The following is a 19,498-nucleotide window of genomic DNA, read 5'->3' on the forward strand; positions in this document are numbered from 1 at the left end:
CTTTTTGAAGTTTTTTGATAAGGGTCCTTGAGGATAAAGTGCTCCAATTGTTATCAATTCACTGCTTGTCGTTTATCAGCTCAAATTTCTAAAAAGGTACATGGATTGCGATCTATGTTTGGCAACATTTTGGTCTGACACTTTGTGAGCTGATCACTCAAGGTATGATGATGCTATTCCCCAAGTCTTTTTGGATTTGGTTAGTTTTTTCCAAGTGAGAAGCAGGGTTTTGTGTCTGTTTTGCGGTTTTTTGCAAACCACTCTTTTTCTGGTATTTTGACCAGCTTTTTTCACTTTTTGTCTATGGCTCCTTTTGGGAAAGTTGTTCAACTAGTATTCAAGAGTACTTTGGTCAAATCTTAATGTCAGATGTCTACATGGAACATGTATCGCGATCCATGTTGGGAAGCACCTGGGCATGAAACTTGGTTCCGTGGATTCCTTGCTTCTAGTTGGTCCCAATTCTCATCCCTTTTTGGATTTGGACTAATAAAAGTTCAGTTTTTCTTTGTTTTCCCTTTTTCCAAGGTTTTGGTCTGCTCACTCCAATCTTTTGATTTTTATGACCTTCTAGCCCTCTTTTTCTCACCAAACTCAAGGTTCTGATGCCTGAGAGCCTGTCCTAAGCAAAGGAAATAATTTTAGCACATTTTGCCATAAAGGTACATGGATTGCAATCCATGTTTGGCAAGATTTTTGACAGGTTTTTGCACAATCTTTTCCAACAAGTGCTTTTATCCCCTTCTTGAAAGTTTTACTGGGTTTGGTCCAGTTTTGAAGCCTTGACCATCACTTCTTCAATTTTTCCATGTTATGGTCTTTAACACCAAAATAAGGTTTTTGACAGTTTTTCCCTCGATCCTTCTGGCCACAAAAGATGGTGTAATTCGATTCCTAGCCTACTCCTATAACTGAAATGAATACGCAAACATAACTGAACTCAACAGTACAAAAATAACAACAATGTGTGTGGTGGAACAGCCATTTCCAAGCATCTGAAAAATCAAAAAACGAAATAATATCTTGTACTTCACTCACAGTTTTCTTTGCTCTTAGGGAATAGCATTGGCTAGTCTCGGACTCCAGTCTCTATTAAGCACTAGACCTACGTCTAGCTACTTCATTGTCTATGGGTAAGCGGAACAATTATCAAAAGCTTGTGAACACTGAGTCACTCACCACCTAAGGATCGGTTTCCTCGGCAACGGCGCCAATGTTAGCGGGTCGCCACGACAGACGTCTGCAACATAGCTCTTTTGCACTAACATAATGTCAATATGCAAGGAAGCGACTCAGGGTGGGGCACGGAGAATTAATGAGAGTGTCAATCTCACCAAAGTGAACTCAAGAGCTACTCGTTCTACGACAAAAGCAAATCAACCACTTCCTAGTCAGACAATCAGTATGCGTCCAATCTCAACACTCAACATCATCACGCCTTTTCGGTATCCAAACAAATCCATAATGTCATGAAACTTAAGGAGAAGTATCACAATACTTATGGACTCAATCTTACCAAGTTCTGTCACCATCTAGGAAGGTACATAAATCACGATCCATCACAAAAAATGTGCAGAAAACTAAAACAGAAGTACTTGGAAAGATCTACCTTAAGCATAGAAACACTTATCCATGGTCAAAACTTCAAAAAACAACCATTTTAACTCCCAAATCAATGCATTTAGCTCACAAATGATACGTCGCGAACCACAACAGAATTGGAAATGATTACACTTAGATTGTAGAGCAAGAGACAAGGAATGCAATGTGCTATTGGGAATAAACAGCCCGCGGTGCCGCGGACTGTTTTCAAGAGTTTTTGGAGCTCTTTCAGATGAGAGAGAGAGAGAGAGAGAGAGAGAGAGAGAGAGAGAGAGAGATACACTCCCTGCTCGGCATTTCAAAATTGCATTTTGTTTGTGGTTTGCACATGACACCCCAAATGAGGCTAGTGACCTATCAACATCCGCTTTTGTTGCAGGTAGAGGTGATGACCTCTGTGTATGTGTGTGTGGTGAGAGAGAGAGAGAGAGAGAGAGAGAGAGAGAGAGAGAGAGAGAGAGAGAGAGAGAGAGAGAGAGAGAGAGGACAGACTTGCTGCAGCCATGTCGTTGACAGTAGCAACAACAGCAGTGGCAGCACCTACAGATGCTCAAAACAGACCCCTTAATTACAGAATGGAAGTGGAGCTTTACAATATGCCATATTTGAGAAGCTGGGAGTCTTCTATGCATGGTGTGTGTGCGCGCGGGGTATTTCTCTCTTGTATGTTGCCAACAATGCTTTAAAGGGCATTAGCGAGGCACATGAAGGATGTATTTGACAGAGTTTGGGCAGGCAATTTACTTCATGATTGAGAGAGAGAGAGAGAGAGAGAGAGAGAGAGAGAGAGAGAGAGAGAGAGAGAGAGAGAGAGAGAGAGAGAGAGAGAGAGAGAGAGAGAGAGAGAGAGAGACCGAGCTGCATTGAATTACACATGTGGATTAAAGAGTGCAGTAGCAAATTTGCTCATCACAGAACCTGTCTACTCTTCTCTATCATGATCAAATCATTTCCTGCGCACCAACACATGAGGAGAAGATGAACCGAGTTGAGCAAGGACCAAGACGTCTAGAGAAGCAGATCACGTGACAAGGGGCGTTGGTAGATAGCTATGGCGTGCTCAATAGGAGACAAACCAACTTTGCGAGCAAATTGTAGGCAGAAGGAGCAAGGGCACAGATTCATCAAAGGCGTTGAGGGCCTCACAAGAACAACAGGAAAAATTGAGGAGGGCAAACTTGACAATCCATGCTCAGGACCTGAATTATCAGCGCTCTCTTACCACGACCACAAAACTCCTCCACAATAAGATTTTAATTTGATTAAGCATTTCAAAACTCCTCAAAACAATCCACGGCAACGCGGACTGTTTTTAGGTGTTTTCGGCCTCTTTCAGACTTGAGAGAGAGAGAGAGAGAGAGAGAGAGAGAGAGAGAGAGAGAGAGAGAGAGAGAGAGAGAGAGAGAGAGAGAGAGAGAGAGAGAGAGAGAGAGAGAGAGAGAGAGAGAGAGAGAGAGAGAGAGAGAGAGAGAGAGAGAGAATGTGTCTCAAATGCCATGAAATGCCATGATGGACCTTGCTTTCCTCGTCCAACTGCCACCACCCAATGTCTTTGTAGACGATGCAGATACAAAGCACATGAGAGATAGAGAGTGAGAGAGAGAGGCTCCTTGCTTTGCGAGCTCGAGTTCATGCATGCCATACACTTTTGTCACATAGGATTTCAGTCATTGTCTTCCATTGCAAGCCCTTCTATCCAATAGTTCATGACTTGCTTGAAGGTTGAGAGAGAGAGAGAGAGAGAGAGAGAGAGAGAGAGAGAGAGAGAGAGAGAGAGAGAGAGAGAGAGAGAGACACCTCCCAGTTGTTTCCTTGCATCCCGACATGAAGGATGTCTGGCAACCATAGACAAAAGATGGTAAAAAATCTCTTAATTTTTAGCCTCCAATATAGTACAAGAAAAGACTTTTAAAAGATGTAGTGGATGGTGGAATGCATATTTATTCCTCCCAATGAGGAAGAAAACATAATGGGAGACTCCTACTAGAGCAATTAGTACCCGTAAAAAATATGTTCAAATTTTGGTAGACAACGACTCAAACAAGAGTTTATCCGTTTATGTGTAAAATTTTTGAAGGATGCATCAATTTTTATACTTTAATACATGAAATTATACTACATTCTTTTGTCAAGACAAGCTTGAAATTTGACGTTATTTTTTGAAAAATACACTGAAGCTAAGCGTTTTTGTGAGGCCTTGAAGAGAGAGAGAGAGAGAGAGAGAGAGAGAGAGAGAGAGGGGGGGGGGGGGGGAGGGGGAGCCTCATTGGGTTGGCACACAACCATCTAGTGCAACTAGTTTGTAGTTATTGAGAAAAAGAGTGTAATTTTAATTTCATCCATTGTTTATTCTTGAAATCTAGTTTGGCTTTTGAGCTTTAAGCTAGTGATAATATCTTAAAGTATTATTTTTTCAGAAAGCTCTAGTACACAGCAATGGTCCAATATTGGACGAGGGTCATAGGGAATGTGTGTGATGTCTCGAAAAATCAAGAAGAGGGAACGGTAGTAAGTGGTGTGCCTACATTTGGGCTAGTAGGATTTACATGCTTCATTTAAAGTGACCTATTGTCAACTCATATGGTAGAGTCTGAACTAAAATTGTCCAATTAAAACAATGCGCCTATCAGTTGCTTGATGTGTTACAACCATGGATCCACACCCTAAACATGGACAGAGGGGAGGATATCTTTTATAAAATTAGTGTTCAATTGCTTTGAGTGTTCATTCTTTGTGGTGGGTCTCGCTCGGTTTTACCATTCACTCGGTAAAGTTCGCTCAATGTATGGTAAGACTCGGGCATCATTAGTAGCATGTTCATTAGCAAAACTAATTTCACTCTCTTTACTAATGTCAGCCATTCTAACAACTTTTAGGTGTAAAATTTTTAAGCGTACTTTGGCACTTCAAGCCCTAGTTTCTACTCCTCTTAACCCCTTTAGAAATGCACTCAAGCTCTTGTACCCGTGGCTCGAATATCATTTATTGCAAGGAATAGAAGAGAGGGTCTTTCACCACCAAACTAGTACCGGCTCCTGTCAAGCTTCTAATAGCTCAATAGTGGTTAAGACGCCCTGTAGGACTCCACTATTAGGACCATATCTTCGATGATGCTGCCCCGTTATCTGCACGAAGCAGGCGCACTACAAGACTGAAAAATCCATATTCTACTTACTCAGTTGCAATTAATAAAACCAACCATTTATAGTTATCTTGAGAACCTCCCTTCCTGAGGAAGAAAAGAGAAACCTTGTGCTCTGATACCAATGTAACATTTAATGGTCTAGTATCTTGTGTGTAGCGGAAAATAACATAGACATAGTGAGCATTTCATTAGAATAGATTCCTAATGAGCATAGAAAGAGTGCTTGGATGGACAGATCAACAAAAGCATAACACCCAGTTAAATAGGCATGAACAATAATTCAAAAAGAAAGAGAAATTAAGCTATAAGCAACAGTTGAGAACTGGATTTACATGGAGCCTCCGCCCTCCGAAAGGCTTTGTATTATAGGTTTCCCCCATCAAGGGAGACATTTTACAATACAATACTTTGTGTTCCTTCAATAACTTGGTAGTGCAATGAAGATGGAAACTTCAAGCACCAAGCTCACACTTGTAAAACACAACATCAATTCCCTCACGGTCTTAGAACCAAGACCTCACACACTTTTGAAGATGGTGAGAGCTAGCGAGGTTTGAGAGTAGATTGAGAGGAAGAAGGAGTATTCTTACTAGAAAGAAGTATTTCTCCTCACATATCACTCATAATAGCTTAGTAATTAGCATGGTAGAGAAGATGAGCATGCATTAGAGCTTGGCTCTTGGTTGGATTTGCATCACAAAGCCAAGAGCTGTTGGGGTAGGCCTCCCTTCTCACAAGCTTGGAGTACATGATGAGCTTTCCATTAAATCTTGAGAAGGAGAGATAATCTTCTTTACTTCACACATGAGCTTGTGTGAGTGTGTAAGTGATGATTCCTTTCAAAAATCAGCCCCCTCTCTCTTGGTCGACCCCTCTTTCTTTTTACTCATGTTGGCATCCTATTGGCCCCTACAAAGCTTACCCAATGACAATTAAGAAGCATAAGTGATAGCCTTGTGACATGTGTCTCTCTTTCCCCTTTTCTTTTTACTCATGTTGGCATCCTATTGGCCCCTATAAAGCTTAGCCAATGACAATTAAGAAGCATAAGTGATAGCCTTGTGACATGTGTCTCTCTTTCCCCTTTTGTGAGATCTTTAGGTATTTAAATAATTCAATTAATCTCTCATGGACCCCTTAGTCTTCTAGCCAATAGGAATCATGCAAGCCATTGGGCTGCTGAATGCTTATTGGATCCTCTGGGAAACTGTCCAATAGTCTTCTAGAGAGCTTAATTTCTATTGGTTCTTTAATCAACTTTTTAAAAATGAATTAAACTAAATGTACTCTAGCCTAACTCTCATTGGTCTACCTCTATGGCCATCCAATAGGATTTGAATGCACCTTGGGGGCAACTGGGCTAGGGAGCTGACATGTGTCCACTATGCCCTTTGTGTAAAGGGGGCTTGCAAGAGAGAGAGAGTGTGTGTGTGTGTGTATGTGTTTCTCTCTCATCCCCTACTAAAAGGGCTCGCCCCCTCAAGGATAGGGATGTGGGAAGACTTTTGAGTCCCACAAGCATCCAATGTTAAGGCTTGACCATTGGACATTACTTTTGGATTTTGGAACCTTAGCATTTGGAAGTCTTAATGGGCTGAACCTTAGGGTCTTTGAAGCCCATTGATGCACATTGCTCATTTGTAGATGGACCCCCCTTTGGATCCTTATTTTCCCTCCATTGGATCCCTATTGTGACCGGTCTCCTAGCCTAACCAATATTCTAGCTTTTTCTCCCCTGGTACTTTCCCATATTACATGATAAGTTTAACATGAAAAAATCATTTATGAGAATTAGATATTAGTTATTATGACAATTTTCAAAATGTGTGGTATGCCAAAAGACGAAGTTTGATAGAGGGAAGCAACCTAGATTGCTTCAACTTTTGTCAATCCCTAATTCACCATGGGTTAGCATATCCATGGGTTTTATCTTTGATTGCCCAAGTCTATCCATGGGAATATAGGAATATGGACGATAGTAGACAGGTTTAGCAAACAAGCACATTTCATACGTGTCAAAAAGACTATCAAGGCCCATCAAATGGCAACCCTCTTTATATCAAAAATATTCAAACACCATGGCTTGCCAATGTCTATAGTGTCGGATAGAGATCCTAGGATGACCAGTAATTTTTGGAAGGGTCTCTTTGAGAATTTAGGTACAAGGCTAAACTTCTCTTCGGCCTATCATCCCCAAACGGTTGGCCAAAGTGAAATAGCTAACTAACAATTCTTGATATACTAAAATCTTATGTCACAGAAGTGAATCAAAAGTCCCAATGGGAGAAGTACTCACCCTTAGTGGAGTATGCTTACAATAACACTATACATACTTCTAGGGAAAAAGCACCTTTTGAGGTGATAGAGGGAAGATCAAAAAGTCCCCTGCTACTCAAGGTACATGGGAAGATCTTCATTGCATATGAATATAGCCGAAACCTGCAAGAATCTTTCCAAAAGATTAAGGATGTTATATCCATCTCTCAGCAAAGGCAAAAGGCTGTTGTTGATAAGCACAGAAGAGCCCTAGCCTTTAAATAAAATGATTGGGTCTTGCTTAAGTTTCCCAAGGCTCAATTAAGGCACACAACGGGCAAGAATCCTACAGGACACCAAAAGTACTATGCTAAGTTAGCAAAGAGGTACAATGGTCCCTTTCAGATTCTTAGGCCAATCAATGAGATGACCTATCAACTTAGGTTGCCCAACCACTGGCTCATACACAATGATTTCCATGTGAGCCTACTAAATCCTTACAAAGGAGAGCCACCTCAAGAAGCAATCATTGAAGACCCACCGAAGATCGAGGACCAAGAACAGGTGTCACAGCCCGAGTCCATTCTCCGACATGAAGACAAGGTATTACGAGGGGGTAAGACTATCCGACAATATCTTATCAAGACCATAAGGGGGTAAGACTATCCGACGATATCTCCACTATGGCTCTGTAAATATTCTAGTGGGAACTCCCTTATGGGTCATGCAAGAACTAATGAGCTTCACTCATTTACAAAAGTGAAGTGGTTGTAAAAAGAGGGGCCTCAATATTTGACACCTTAAACTCAAAAATAATATATTAAATACCAACTCCACAAGAGAGGTACCGTGGAGTGTGGAGTTTGGGGCTAGATTTAGGCCTTTCTCTTGCAGATTCTCTTCTCTACTCTCTTATGCTATGTTCTATTTGCTGTGTACTCTCTAATCTAGTCTCCATCTCTTACACATCTCTTACACTCTCTTACAAGCATGTCTATGTCAATTCTATGTTGTGTGTGTGTGTGTGTGTATGTGTGTGTGTGTGTGTGTGTGTGTCATAGTCTAGGTGTGTATGTGTACTTGGAAATTGGGAAAAGATGTGGACAGGTTGATGGTGATGTTTTGGAGCATGTGTTGAATAGCTTAAGTAGTCGATCTCCCCCTCTTCTCCCAACAGTGGTATCAGAGCAACAAGGTTCGATTTAATCGGCATCAGATTTAACTTTCAAGAAGGAATTCCTCGAATCGACAAACTCCGAATTGCAATTCATCGAATTTACAATTCTACGATTCAAGGATCCGTGGAAGTTCAAAATTTCATCAATCAAATTTGTAGAAGAATTTCTACTTGGTCGTTAATTGGCGGCAAATCAACAACTAGTCGGCAAGCGACTTTCAGTTGCGGCTTCATGATGGTCAAAATACGGTATGTTGAGTCTCAAGCCCCAAGTTAATGCCTAATCAGTGCGGATTGTGAAGGCGAGAAAGAGAGGAAGATTGAAGGAAAGAAAGAAGGGTCGAAGAAGAGAAGAGGAAATTTTAAGAATTCCACGAAGGCTCGAAGATAGAAGGAAGGATGGAAGGAGCCATCAAAACCGTCGGAGAAGTGTCATAATTCTCCTACTTGAAAGCCTCAAGTCCACTACTCTACCTTGCCTTGTGCTTTCTTGAGTCAACCACAGTGCATCCACAATTGGAGACCTCCGGCTCACACTTGCCGTGGAAAGGACCGCTTGTACAATCTCAAGGCATGGCAACACCCTGCACCAAATCCCTTGCAGGCACTGTCAAAGGGGTCTCTTAGGACCGCTAGTCAACAGGCTGTATCTCCAAACGAGCTGCCAACTATTCTGCACGACGCTCGGCATCCTTTCTCTGATCGCGACGCTGTCGACTATCGACATGCACGCCATGCAAAAGGTTACACACCTTTTGTAAAAGGTGTGGCCTTAATTAAAACCTATGGTCGGCCGCCCAATTCCAACTTTTTTTTATAAAAAAAACCCTTGCTTAACTTCCATTCACCCCCTGCTGCCTACGGTGCTCTCCACTTGACGGTCTCCCAAATCGATCGGCCCCCCCATTCGGTCACAAGGGGCTATTGTTTTTCCAAGAAGTTCGGCTTTTCCTTCTTGCAAGTCAATGGGTCGGCATTCGCACAGGAGATTTTCACAGTTGCCAAATATGTTTGCAACGAAAATTGTCGACTCTTCCAACTTAATTCCTCCTTGACACCGACTATCTCAATGGAGCTGCCAAATTATTTACCAAGAATCCGAACATCGTCAAATTAATCGAAAAAAATTTATCACTCATTTGAATAACCTGCGGACTCTCTTCTACAACTGCTATTGTTGTCCCTTCTTTGGGGAGGATAAGGGAGATCAGATGCCACGCAATTTGACTGACTCGCAGACGCACCGTCGAACCACTCCCTTTTCTGGCAATTTCCTAGCGCATCGCCATTTTGGACTAGACACCACCGCAATTTCTCTACTAAGTACATTACATTTATGTTATTTATTTTATTCTCTTTTACTTATTCCACATAATGCATGTGTAAATATCATCAAATAGCCCTTTTAAACATTATTATTTATTTAAAAATTAAAAAATTAAAAAATTAAAAAATTAAAAAATTAAAAAATTAAAAAAAGAGAATAAATAAAAATAATACTCTAAAAAGCACACAATCATGGCACACCTTCCTCAAGCAGCCACGAGTGCGGAACAACTTCAAAATCTGCTACAGTCCCTCACATATGAACGCATGCGAAGGCAAGAACTTGAGGATAAATTATTGCATTCTGCACGCACCGAATCTGCACCGGCACCCAGGACAAGCAAAACTAGCAGAAAAGTCTTCACTTTCAAGGATTTTGATGGCACTAAAGATGCTAGCACGGTTCTAGCATGGGTTAGTCAACTAGATGACTATTTTCATGATGAAGACTTCCCCGAGCGTGAAATGGTAAAATGTGCATCAAATCATCTCACTAGCAGCGCTGCATTGTGGTGGAACGCCACCAAACAACAGGGAAAAGACCACATACCAAGCATGCATTTAAAAAAAAAAAATTATCCCAATTTTTACATAGACAGTACAAAGCTAAAGCACGACGTCAATGGGATTTAATTCGACAAGTTTGAAATGAAGATGTACAGTGTTACACTGATCGTTTTTGGAATTGTTTATTCAATTGCAAGCTATTGAACATGTTAGTCGCAGGATATTGAAGCATAAGTACATATCAGGCTTCACACTACAAATTGGTGTTGAGGTAGATATGTTCAAACCAGATTCTCTGTCAAAGGCTACTAATTTGGCTCTCAATGCAGAAAAGAAGAAAGGTGGACAACCCTCTCACACTGATCAACCTGCTAACACTAACCGCAACAAGAGACCTCCTTTCTCTACTAACTTTGATAGAAGCAAACACGAAAGCCGTACTTTTTTCAAGAGACGTAGATTTGACAATTCTCCTACAATTTCTCAACTCCATACAAGCAACAACAACAACAACACGCAGCAACAAGGCAATCAAAATTCTTTCAACCAACGTCCTACTCCAAATTCTAATGGTAACAAAAAGGTGAAGTGTTTTAAATGCTTTCAGTATGGTCACTATGCAGATAAGTGCACAAATGGTCCTGCTAAGGGAAATGGTCAATCCAAGGGCCACTCCAATGGAGTCAACAAAAATTCAAGTCAAAAACCCTTCAACAACAACCGCCCCAATGGCGCTACTTTTAACCTCATCGAAGATGCTACTCCCGACAACAATGAAGTGGAAGCTAACTACAGTGAGGGATATGATCCTGATTATGATAATGATGACAACCCATCCTCATGTACTCTTATATCTCCTCACACTTTGTTTAAAGTGCAATGCATTGTTAAGGGTGAAAGTGTCTCCATTCTGTTAGATGATGGTAGTAGCCATGATTTCATTTCCACACGTTTGGCACAGCAACTATCTCTCTCTGAAATCTCATCACCTCACAAGGTTAAAACTGTTTTTAATAATCAACATTTTAATTGTAAAACCCAAATCACTGTTAAAGTTTGCATTGGTGAATTTACACAAGCACGAACATTTTTGGTAGCACCCTTGCATGGTCTTGATATGATTTTGTTTTGTCGTGAATTTGACCCGTTGATTAATTATAAAACACGTACAATGTCTCTCACTCATAATAATAAAACTTTCTGCATCCAAGCAACACTAGCATATGAAAAATTTCCACTCCTCTCTCATACTCAAGCCAAAAGAGCAATTCAAAAACAGGGGAAAACATATCTAGTATTGGTAAATCAAATTTCTGCTGAAACTGAAACTTCACGTAACTCCATACACGATGAATTTCTCTCACAATTTAAAAATTGTTTCATGCATGATCTGCCACCTGGAATTCCACCATCACGCCCAGAAGACCACAAAATTGACATTATATCGGGTAGTGAACCTCCTTGTAGAGCACCTTATTGTGTCAATCCAACCGCACACAGGGAAATACAAACTCAAATCACTGATTTACTTGACCGAGGCCTAATCCGACCTAGTAGTTCACCATACGGAGCTCCAGTACTTCTTGTCAAGAAAAAAAATAGAACCTTTCATATGTGCATCGACTACAGGGCTTTAAACAAGATCGCCATTAAGAATAGGTTTCCTATTCCTAGAGTGGATGATCTATTAGACAAAGTGAAAGAGGCAAACATTTTTAGCGAAATTGACCTTAAATCAAGGTATCAGCAAGTCAAAATGTTTGAACATGATGTCTACAAAACTGCTTTTAGAAACTGGACACTATGAATTCCTTGTCATGCCATTTGGTTTGACAAATGCACCAGCTACATTCACACGCATGATGAATAGAATTTTCATTGACCCATCAAGGTTTTGTGATTGTATTTCTTGATGAAATTTTGGTATTTAGTAAATATGAAGAAGAGCACAAGGAGCACTTAATATGTGTATTTGATCTGCTCGCACAAAATCACCTGTATTTGAATCTTGAAAAGAGTTCATTATTTCAATCTAAAATTGAATATTTGGGACATATTGCATCGAGTAAGGGAATACATGTAGACCCCAAGAAAATTGAAGCCATTCAGTCATGGACTATACCCAAAAACTTGCATGAGCTACGTTCTTTTATTGGTCTTTGTAGCTATTACAGGAAATTTGTTCGTAATTATGCTTACAAGTCACATTATTTGACTCTCCTGTTGAAGAAAAACACACCTTATGAATGGACTAATTTATAAGAAAGCTCATTCAATGCACTTAAACATGCTTTGACTAATGCACCTGTATTGCAATTTCCTGATTTTGAAAGACCATTCTTTGTGGTAGTCACTGATGCTAGTGGAAAAGGTATCGGTGCAGTCCTTACGCAAGATAACCATCCAATTGCTTTTGAAAGCCGTAAATTCAAACCTTTTGAATCGAAGTTCAGTACTTATGATAAAGAGTTGACTGTTGTGGTACATGCATCAAAAATTTGGAAACACTATGTAATGGGTACTGACTTGATCATAAAAACTGATCAACAAAGTATCAAATACTTACTTTCTCAGCCCTTAATAGATGATAGACATATTAAGTAGGCTGCTTTTATTCAAAGTTTTCAGCCCAACATTCAATACCAACCTGGTATAGAAAACGTTGTAGTTGATGCTTTGAGTAGAAGACCCTCACTTAATCATCTATCAACCATCACGGGAACTTCATTTGACACTATGCCTGATACTTATGCACATGATGATGACTTCAAAACGACATGGTTGCATAGCTTGATAATTATGTGCACACATTTCTCGAATACACTATTCAAGAAAACTTCCTTTATTTCAAACAAAAATTGTGTGTGACTAAAACTTTCCGTACATTAATTATTGAAGAATTGCACAAACCACCCTATGCTGGACATAGAGGAGTTGCTGCGCCTTTTCAAAATTTATGTTGTGATTTCTATTGGTCTACTATGAGAATGGATGATTTCTATTGGTCTACTATGAGAATGGATGTTAAACAGTATGTTTCAACTTGTTTGATTTGTCAAAAAATCAAAGCAACTATAGGTAAGAAATTGGGACTTTTACACGCTCTCCCCATTCTTGAAAGACCTTGGGAACACATTTCAATGGATTTTGTTACTGGTTTCCCACTCATAGTGCACAAGCATGACATGGTTTGGACTATTATTGACCGTTTTTCTAAACAAGCGTATTTCATTCCTTGTAAGAAAACACTCACAACACATCAAGTTGCACTTTTGTTTCTTAAAACTGTTTTCCCACATCATGGTTTGCCTAAAGTGATTATTTCTGATCGAGATTCAAAATTTTGTAGTGCTTTTTGGACTAATGTGTTTGAAAATCTTGGCACTACACTTGACTTCACTTCTGCATTTCATCCTGAATTTAACGGTCAAACCAAAGTCACAAACTGCACTATTATTGACTTGTTAAAGGCTTATGTTTCTTCTCAACCTAAGAAATGGGATGATTACCTACATATTCTACAATTTTCATACAACAACACCACTCACACTACCACCGGTAAATCTCCATTTGAAGTTGTATAGTCACTCTCTTCCTACTCCTGCTCCACGTCTTTCTAATGTTGTGCCTGCCAGTAATGATTTCACTACTAGCTTTCATTATATTTATGCAAGTGTGCATTTTGACATTAAACACTCACAAGAACTTTACACCAAGCATGCTAACAAGCACCGCAAGAAGGCACACCAATTCAAAGAAGGTGATCATGTTTTACTTCGCATTGAAAAACGAAGGATCAAAAGTGTTGATACCAATGTCTTTGTTAAGCTTGCTCCTTGTTTTTATGGACCTTTTAAAATTTCAGTTGTCATTAATGATGTTTCTTTCCGTTTAGACCTACCTGCACATTTGCACATTCACAATGCCTTTCACATTAGTCTTTTACTCCCATTCAGAGGACCCCTACCTACACACCACATTTATGAAGACCCACCTTCACTTGTAGACCAAGAAGAGCAACTCATCCCTGACAAAATAGTTGATCACAAGACCACCACTACACGCAATGGCATGGTTTATAATCGTTACCTTTTGACTTTCAAGGGCCACCCTAGAGAGGATGCCAAGTGGATGCTTAAAAAGTTTTTTTGCAACTTCCCCAACCTTCTCCACACTTTCCATCACTCACTGTCCAATTGATTTCTTTATTGAGAAACTGAGGATAGTTGCTATCCCTGGTAGGAGGGATGTTACGAGACTAGGCACCCTCCTGTTGTAGTGGTTAGCTGCAATTGGGATATCTGGCATAATGGTTAATTATGTGCTGTCTATTAATTTTCTAATTGCGTTGATGATGATTTTGTAGAGTGGAATGCGGAGAGTTGATGAAGAGGTGCCAGCAATTACTCTTGGCCATTTTATATTCGCACATTACTTTAGAATCTCATTTCAATAAGCCACTATGGCTCTATAAATAATTCTAGTGGGAACTCCCCTTATGGGTCATGCAAGAACTAATGAGCTTCACTCATTTACAAAAGTGAAGTGGTTGTAAAAAGAGGGGCCTCAATTTTTGGCACCTTAAACTCAACAATAATATATTAAATACCAACTCCACAAGAGAGGTGCCGTGGAGTTTGGGGCTAAATTTAGGCCTTTCTCTTGCAGATTCTCTTCTCTACTCTCTTATGCTATGTTCTATTTGCTGTGTACTCTCTAATCTAGTCTCCATCTCTTACACATCTCTTACAATCTCTTACAAGCATGTCTATGTCAATTCTATGTTCTCTGTGTGTGTGTGTGTGTGTGTGTGTGTGTGTGTGTGATAGTCTAGGTGTGTGTGTGTGTGTGTGCGCTTGAAAATTGGGAAAAGAGGTAGACAGGTTGATGGTGATGTTTTGGAGCATGTGTTGAATAGCTTAAACAGTCGATCTCCCCCTCTTCTCCCAACAAGAGCAATGTGCTTCAATGGGGCTAAAAGATGTAATGGGAATGGCCTATGAACTTTGAGAATAGCGGAATTAAGAGAATTAAAGTGAGCATTTTTTAAAGATCACTTTGAGAACATAGAGGGTGAACTTAATTGATGGTAGCAACATGAACATAGTACTTAACTAACTTGGCATGAATAGTACTTTTGCAAGAGAGAGAGTATTAGAGAACATGATAGTACTAACTTGGTGATGGCTATGAAGATGGAAAGCTTCATGCATCATGAGCATAACATAAACTTTGTAAAAAGCATTAACTATCCCAAGGTCTCAAACACCTTCGAAGGTGGGAGAGCTAGCGGGGAATGAGGGTAGGAAAGAGGAAGAAGAATCATTCATAGGAGAAAGAAATAGTTCCTCACCTATCATCACTCTTCTTGCTTAGCATAGCATAATAGCATAGTAATGAAGATGAAGAAGATGGCAAGCTAAAGCATTGACGCATGGCTCTTGGTTGGATTTGCATTCCATAGCCAAGAGTGTTGGTGTAGGTTCTCCACTTCTCCCCACAAGTTTGGAGAAAGAGATGGAGCTCTTTCACTTTGCACTCCACACAATGAGAGAATGTGTGTGTGTGTGGGAGAATATACTCCCCTCTCATGCTTGGTCCACACCTCTCTCTCTCTCTCTCTCTCTCTCTCTCTCTCTCATAATATTTAATTATATCATTTGGGACATGTGTCCTCTTTTTCCTCTTTGAGAGAAAGAACTTATTTGTTTGTTTCTATGCATCTAAATTCTCATTAGACCTCCTTTAAAGTCTATCCAATAGGATTCAAACACATCATGAGGACCACATGTAGTTTTGAACATGTGTCTTTTATACTTCTTAAGTCATTTGGTTTGATTTGAATACTTTAAGCACTTAGTCAATCAAACATGTGTCTTTAATGCTTCTTAAGTCATTTTGTTTAAATTGAATACTTCAAGCTTAATCAATCAAGCATGAAAACGTTCATGCCTCTTGAGAATTTATCTTTGAATTTAACATTTCAAAAACCTTAACCATTTAAGCATAAAAGTCACCTCAAGCTTTGGGCAAGGTTCCCAGAACCACTTTAAGCATCTTAGCACCTCATGCTTGGGTAGAATTCCCACCTCGAGGTTAGCCCTACCTTGCGTAAGGTCAAATGACTTTTTAACACTAACTTTTGGAGGTCTTTAATGAAGCTAACTCTAAGGTCTTTTAAGCTCCATTAGATGCACGTTGCTCTTTGATAGACTACCTCCATTTGGACCCCTATTGAGATGTAACCATCTCTCCTCTTGGTCCCTTGCTGAGGTAAATCTAGAAACACTTATTGCACATTGCTCTTTGGTGGACCGTCTCCTTTTGGACCCCTATTGAGATGTAACCATCTCTCCTCTTGGTCCCTTGTTGAGGTAAATCTAGAAACACTTATTGCACATTGCTCTTTGGTGACCGTCTCCTTTTGGACCCCTATTGAGATGCAAACATTTATCCTTTTGGTCCCCTTTTGAGATAAGTCTAGAAGCACATATATATATCCTAACTCTTGTTTCCCTTTTATCTTCCCATATTAAATGATCAGTTTACCATGAACACAAAGAACTTTGTCAAGGAACACAAAGATTGTATTGTACAAAAGTCTCCTTTGATGGGAGAAGCTATAATACAAAGCCTTTATGGAGGGGGGATCGGCTCCATGTAAATCCGATCCTCAACTGTTGTCAATTGTTCTATTTCTCTCTCTTTTCAAATATTTTCAATGCCAAATTAGCTAGGTGTAAATTATTATGTTGCTTTCTCAAAATAAGTACTCTCTCTATGCTCATTAGGAACTAGTTCTTAATAAAATGCTCACTATGTCATCAATTCTCGCTACACACAAGTTACTAGTGCATTAAATGTTACAAAGGTAAGATTTTCTTTAAGCTTGTCAAAAGCACTTTGCTCTTTAGCAGTCTATATGTACTTAACATTTTTCTTTGTCAAGTCATGTAATGGTCCTGCTATTTGGGAAAATTAGCTATGAAGCATCTATAGTATGTACACATGCTAACAAATCTTCATAGCTCATGTAGATTCCTTGGATTAGGCCATCCTTTTATTACCTCAAGCTTGGTTGGATCCATATGGATACCATCTTGAGAGATAATATGACCTAAGTATTGAATCTCTTGGAGGAAAAAGTCACTCTTCTTTTGGTTAATGAAAATTTTATTCACCCTCATAGCTTTAAAAACTACTTGGAGGTGTTGCTTATCCTCCTCCAAATATTTGGAGTAGATGATAATTTCATCAAAGAACGCTCCAGTGAACTTGCGGTAGGGTCTTAAAGATTTTCTCCATTAGGCGGTTGAACGTGGCTGCAACATTTGTCAAACCAAAAGGCATGACAAGATATTCAGAAAGACCAAACGTTCTACAAAACGTGGTCTTTACAATATCTTCATTCACTATCGTTATTTGATGATAGCCACTTTTAAGGTCAATCACACTAAAGTAGGTCAAACCTTGTAGTTTATCAAACAGATCTTCTACCTGCGGTATGGGAAATCTGTTTTTGATAGTGATCCAAATTAGTACTCTATAGTCAACACATATATGATATGTGTCGTCTTTCTTTTGTACTAAAAGGATTGGTGAACAAAAGGGAGAGGAGCTAGGTCTCACCATTCCCTTATCTACTAGTTCGTGCACTTGCCTCATAGTCTCCTCTTGTTGAGCTTGAGAAACTCTATAAGGAGGTTTATTAGGTGGTGAGCTTTCCGGTAGAAGCTCTATCAGATGGTCATCATCCCCTTGTTTTGGAGGTAACTCCATGATGTCATCTATAAATACATCTTGGAATCTATTTAGAAAATTAGACAAGTCTAATTCTTCTTGATTCCTACCACTTTGTTTTGTCAAAACATTAGCATTATTTAGAGACTCTTTGACAAAAATCATGTCCGAGGAAACCGAGTTTTGCATTGACTTATCAAAAGCAGGTGAATATACAAGTGGTATAGTACCACCAGACTCATAAGCATCTATACATATGCTCTCTTCCCTGTGGGTAAAGTAGATTCTCCTTTCAAGGAACTTCATGTTGGCAGCCATGCGGTTGAACCAAGGTGCCCCTAGGATAACATCTTCATGTTGGAGAAGAGAGATGAAAAAGTCCTTTGTTGATGTAGCTTTGGACATGAAGCCTCAACTTCCCAATCAAGGGAGTAACGGAGGCTTGTTTCCCCTTGATATCCCCATCAACAGTTACAGTATCTCCCATCTCAAAAGCTTGTATGCCAAGCTTTGTGGCCAACTCCGTTGATATGAAGTTGTGAATAGAGCCAGGATCAAATAGGATGAAGGCATCATGCTCCCTCACCTTCCCCCAAGCATATGAAAGCGATGATCCTTTGCAATGGGCATCTTCTTTTGGAGCTCTCCCTTGCTGGTTGAAGGTTGTCGTGGAGTTCAAGCAAGCAATGAACCTATTCCGGTTTCAAAGCGTAGAGGACGGCCCCCAACAAGCCACCAACCAAAGGAGAACCCTTCTACAAGGTGTTTCCATTGGGATATCAAAACACAATAGTTCTTACTGAGTCAAAAAAGCAATAGGATGACAAGAGATTTCATGCGGGGATAGTTGATAAGTTGAAGACTATTAAGGAGCAGTGGGAAGACATTGTTGCAATGGGAAGACGTTGTTGCCTTATGTGCTCAATGCCACTTTCATGTTGATTGGAAGACCTCATATGAGAAGTGGTGGCACCTGTATCAAAGCTACAAGGACAATAAGCAACTGGGAGAGAAATCCTCCATTAGGCAAGAGTAGCTATTCGGCCATGTCACAAAGAGAGAGGGCAATTGAGAAGTCAAGTTGTTCAAGCTGATGGAAAGATACATGGGCTATGATCCAATCTTAGACCCACCACGTTCAGTTATGGATACTTCAAATGGTATGTCAATTGCCTTTCTTGTTATCTATTCGTTTCTTTCAAAAGAAGGTTTTTCAAAACAAATTTTTGCTTCTAACCTTAACGTGTTGTCATACAATGACCTTGGGAAGACATGCTACTCCTACTACACCTACTAAAGTGGCTACATCTCCTCACCCATCACCCTCTATGGATGCATTTGAGGAGAATTCTACATTTGATAGGACCCCTACAAATGGTGGAATGCCCAAGAAAGCTCGAAGGAGAACACACATGCTAGATGTAGGGTTGCAGGAGGATACAATGTACATGATCAAGGTCATGGAGGAGGCAGAAAATGGAAGAAGGTCAAGACACATGGAGCCATTGCAAGTAGAAAACATGTTCGTCAACACTATGGATGGCATCTCCAATGCACTATCGAAGATAGCAGACAAATTTAGTGACAGGAGAGCAATGCTTGAGAGTGATAGGATCCACATTTATGATTACATTAATTGTTTCGTATTGTAATTGATGCCCCTGATTTGCGTGAAGCTACTCTCATTGAGCTCTCATTTACTTATGTAATGTTCATCCGTTTGGATTCATTGCTTTGAAATGGCC

General features: G+C 39.9%; 1 pseudogene; it reads left to right on the forward strand.

Moving 5' to 3' along the window:
* Positions 1-2,105: 2,105 nt before the first annotated feature.
* On the forward strand, positions 2,106-19,409 carry LOC147430342 (uncharacterized; annotated as a pseudogene).
* The last annotated feature ends 89 nt before the right edge of the window (positions 19,410-19,498 follow it).

Source organism: Adiantum capillus-veneris, chromosome 22, assembly GCF_014529385.1.
Source record: "Adiantum capillus-veneris isolate H3 chromosome 22, ASM1452938v2, whole genome shotgun sequence".
Classification (NCBI taxonomy): domain Eukaryota; kingdom Viridiplantae; phylum Streptophyta; class Polypodiopsida; order Polypodiales; family Pteridaceae; genus Adiantum; species Adiantum capillus-veneris.